General features: G+C 33.7%; 1 protein-coding gene across 1 annotated transcript in view; it reads right to left on the bottom strand.

The window, feature by feature from the left end:
• Nucleotides 1-3,548: 3,548 nt before the first annotated feature.
• The window catches only part of LOC125027002 (lysosome membrane protein 2-like), a gene marked incomplete at its 5' end in the record, with an annotated part of 10,514 nt that continues 9,062 nt past the window's right edge, over nucleotides 3,549-5,000 (bottom strand). Inside the window, one exon of the mRNA XM_047615607.1 lies at nucleotides 3,549-5,000. This exon is cut by the window's right edge and continues 1,654 nt beyond it.

The following is a 5,000-nucleotide window of genomic DNA, read 5'->3' as shown; positions in this document are numbered from 1 at the left end:
GTTCAGTGACCCAAAGGTGTGTAAGAGTTTCCTTCTCACCTGCTGTCTCCAGGAGATTCTTTCGTCGACGGTGAGTCTAGGTTTTTGAGATTTTATAGAATTTCCATTTGTCTGCTGTTCATAGCCAGATAAAAAATAATAATGAACAAGTTAATTACTTTATTTTCACAACCCATTTAATGGTTAAATGTTTTCTATAAGTGAAATCGTGTGCTTGCTCTGGGAGTTCAAAATGATTTTGTTTTACTGATTTTGCAGCCCTGTGATAGTGTCACATCGTTTTACTTACAATGCTTCAGCTGGTTCTTTGTAGAACTCGATGATGTTAACGCTGTCTTCGTGGGTGCATATGAAAGGGCAAGCATCATAAACATGAGAGATGTTGTGGTCGTCCCAGAGGAAGATTTTGATTTTACAATGGATGAAGAGGGGAGTGTATAACCTAGGCCGGAACTTGGGGATGTCCCCGAGATGATGCCAACGTATCGCTAACTTCATCGAACTCTGCCATGAAAGGAAACACCCCCAGCGACTCCTATAATGATCTTCTGCGTGACGGACTACACTAAAGGCAATGAAAATCAATACTTCTTCACAAGCATGAAGAGCGACGTAAGCAACCTTTAGGAATGGGGCAGGCAGATACCATGCAGCTAAGGATGCGCGGAGAGGCAGGAGTTCCGGTATATCGCTACCCCGTGCATTCTCTGAGTGTAATGAGCTCCTCTGAAAAAAAAAAAACGGACGAGGTTCGAAACGTAGCCGACATCGTCGATGTTGGCCCACTACTGAAGCTGCGCGATTTAATCCACCCAGAATTTTTCTCCGCCTTATGGACACCGAGATACTTACGGTGGTTGCTCACAAGAATGGTTTATTAGTAAGCAAGAAATTACAAATGATCCCGCAGTCGGCTCCGCACACGCACCAGCGATAGGAAGACCGCCCAGTTGTTCCTGCTACACCCTGGTTTGCCGCGTCTAATTCGCGTGAAGGTAAATATATAATTGTTTTGATGTATGAAGTTGAAATTATACAATTAGAACAGTACGTGAATGTGATAAGAATGACCCACAGTAATTCTTACTTATGTATTTAAAAAAAAAAAAAAAAAAAAAAAATCCAGGGGAGGATGAAAGGGGGCTCTGAAATGAAACAATTCATACTATTATATTTTATTGAAGATCACGATGAAATGTTGGCAATTTGTTTATCTACCGCCCCCTTTTCCACAGATGCAACCCAGCGGATCTGCCCAAGGCTGTGTGTGATAGCCCGAAGTGAAGGGTGGTACTGGTTGGTTACTTCATTAAGCTTCTCTTATAAAGGATTTTTTTTACAATAAATGTATTCATGCTAATCGACATCCTTCCTGAATTAGAAAAAAAAAAAACAGGATATCAAAGGGATAAATATCGAGGCACAGTGTACCCGAAATACCATTATTATTAGTTGAAAAAAGGAATGCCATTTTAGAGTAAAATCAAAGGGTTTGTCTAAAATTAAATGGATAGAAAGGTAACAGAAAAAGGTAGTGACTGCAAGTGGAAGGAATATTGCAAATATTTCAAAATGTGTATAGGTTAAAGGTAGTATGGATTTCTAATAAATAAAAACACACAAAAACAATCGGTAAAAAGTAAATCTGTACTTAAGGACATCCATGGTACATCCCACAAAGTATGTGATACTGACAGTGACAAAAGGATCATAATATATTATGTTTCCTGAACAATCTGATCTGTTTACAATCAGACAAGAGAGGCATTCAAGAGAGTGCATAATAATGGTGACTTCTACGTTGGTTTATTATTATTAACGAACACTGGATTGCAATGAAAGTTTGTGATGCAAGAAACTGAATAATTGCATGATTAATTTTTAAGTTATCAGGGTAAATCAATCTAGTCTCATGTGAAGACTGTGAAAGAAAAGGAGAATCAAATACATTAGTTTTAAACAGAAGTGTGACTGGATAATGATTTAATGTACTCTAATGAAATTGGCTTTTGTTGTGTTATCTTATGGTAATCAAAATTCAACTCAGATTTTCATGACTAACCATTGTGATTTACATAATGATTTCTGATGTACATGTGAATAAAGAATGTTGCAACTACATTTCTAAAGTATTCTACTTCCTTCTTTTCAGTTATGTTGACTAATTTCTACCATATATCATGTAAATGTATCTTCCAGAATTCAAGAATATTAACTGTAAAAAAAATTAGGAAAATGTACAATCATTGTCAGATTAACAAAATTGGTCTAATATTGCTTGTAGATTATTTCTTTAGAAGTGGAGAAGTGTGATAATGCTATGATTATGGTTTTGTACAGAAGACTTTCACAGTAGATTTCAAGGCAATAGTCCTGAACGCTATTGACAGGTCTTAAATGATCTTTATGCAATATAGGTATGGCAACACCGGTGTAACACAGAAAATATTTCAGCACACATCTCATTGTTCTGCTGCAATTCAATTCATCTGTCTCTTCTTTCTCATGAACAAAAAAAGAATCATTGTATTGGTACGATGTCTAAATATTGTGACTATCCTCTAAGACTCAAACTTAAATTTCAGAAACAGCCGTAAGCAACAGGGGATCAGACTTAAAAAGTATGGAAGATGTGAGACTTTAGCACATAAATGAATACTTTATCTGCTCACAGTCAATAGTGGCCTGTTTCCATAGGACAGTGTGAACACAATGTAAATATTTTGGGTAGTAAAGGATGACATCTGTATACACATTCCTTTGAAGAAACATTTTGTTGGGTTTAAACTTCAGAGGTAAACGGGTAATAGACAAGGATGTCCAGAATACTTCATATGCATTCCACAACCTGACTAACAATCTTCTTAAGTGATGTATTGAGGCATTAGGTGTACTATATGGTTTTATAACATGTGACTAAGTTTTAATCCAAAGCCGCTGGGGATGGCATGTACGTACGTCATGCCCAATGTGAATTCAGTTTATTAATTGTTTTTACATATAGATGGCTCTACAAGTACTAAGTCACCAATGAGCCAGTTATGAGTACTACCTGTCTCACTTCTTCACCCTTTTCCTTGATTTTCGAAAACATTTTCTGGTATATAGTATTGCTGCTAATATATTTTTATTATAGTGCTTATAATAAAAATAACAGCATTGATATTGGTAACATTAATAAAAAAAACTTTTTCCGCAAACTTAAAGAAAAGTTAAATCAGGTGAGGTCACAAGGTCTGCTGATTGACTCCTTTGTGGCTAAGCACTTGCAAAGCAGAAACATTTCACAAAACAATACCACAGTGAACACAATATTCTCCCAGAGACTTTGGGGTAATAAAATACCTTGAAAACAAATGTCTCAAAGTCAGTTTGATTACTATTATAATGCAATGCATATTTTGAATTATAGGTTAATTTAGAAATTTTAGAAAGAATGAAGCTGATACTCCTTTCTATATTCTACATATAAAAGACATTCTAAAAATCATAAAATCAAAATATGCAAAATATTTCACTAGAAAAAGGAAAGTACACAACTTAAGAAATTAAAGGTAAATCCTTTATTGAAAAGTGAAAAAAGACATTATATATTTCATGGTCATTATCATGTGTGCAATCATAGAGGCACAAAAGTACACATTAAAACAGTCTTGTCATACAAAAATAAAGTTGAAAAAACAACCATCAAAATGTATTCACAAATACTATTCAGCTTTATTTACATATCAAAATTGAAAAATATGTTTTTTACCTTATAAATTAAGAATCAATATGGAATAAAAATTTGTTCATTTAAAATACATGATCTCCATTTAATCCTTGTTTGCATAAGACAAGAACTCAAGTCTCATCTTACAGAATATTTATGCCACATCTTTAAACACAATATACAGTATAGTATTGATTTATTTAAAAAGTTGAGCTTAAATACAAATAAACTATATATGATAACATTAATTGTGATGCAAAACCTTTCTAATGTTTTGAGATTTCATATCCATGTATATTAAACCTTCATTTTTTTTTTTTTTTTTTTTTTTGAAAAATGAAAAGGCATTATTTGAATATTAAAACATTATCTTCAGCATCATGCCGACATGGATTAATTTTTCAAACCTTAATAACATTTCAATTAAATGGCCATTTCAACTTAAACAATTGGAAATAAAGAGCAGATGCTCATATCCTCATTCACACTGCACAATAAAAATACATATTACTTTCACAACCAGTTTAGCTCATTACCATATTCCTTTGTAGTTACCTATCATGTTCCTTATGGAAGACAACCAGGTACTCAGTGACTGATGCAATCACTGAATGAGTAGAGAACACAACACATATTTGGAATATCAATCTTCTATCAAGTACTGGAATGTACTATATGCATAACTATATATACAGTATATGGGGAAAAGACTGTCTTACAATTATGCACTAAATAATAAAAATATAACTTTTCTAAAAAAAAAAAAAAATCAAAATCAAAATTGCATCAGGAGATTGAAAAAAAAATCTTCAGATCAATTAAAACATCAACAAAAATCACAGTCATTTCATCTATAATGAAGATAAAATTGGAAAATTGGCAGAATATAGGCATCTATTGCACAAAAACATTGGCTACTTTTGTGCACTCTCTTTCACATAAAATATAAGGAAACACCAATCAACCTTAACAACAGACATATTACCTTTAATATCACAAATAACAAGCATACCCATGTAAAACAACACTGACTTAACAGTTTAAAAAAATGTTCCTATAAGGCACTTGCCTAACTAGCTACTTCACGCACGCACACACACACACACATGCACACACACACACACACACACGCACACACACAAACACACATTTCTACCACAGTTTGTGCACGCTTCTAATTCTCTCCAAACAGCCCTAATATTATTGTTTGTGATTATCAACCAAAGTATGGACAGTCCCACAGTTCTATCATATTTTAATGATGTTCTAGAAAATTCCTCTCTAATGT

This window comes from Penaeus chinensis, chromosome 7 (genome assembly GCF_019202785.1).
Source record: "Penaeus chinensis breed Huanghai No. 1 chromosome 7, ASM1920278v2, whole genome shotgun sequence".
NCBI classification, from domain to species: domain Eukaryota; kingdom Metazoa; phylum Arthropoda; class Malacostraca; order Decapoda; family Penaeidae; genus Penaeus; species Penaeus chinensis.
This window is presented reverse-complemented; position numbering and strand designations above follow the sequence as displayed.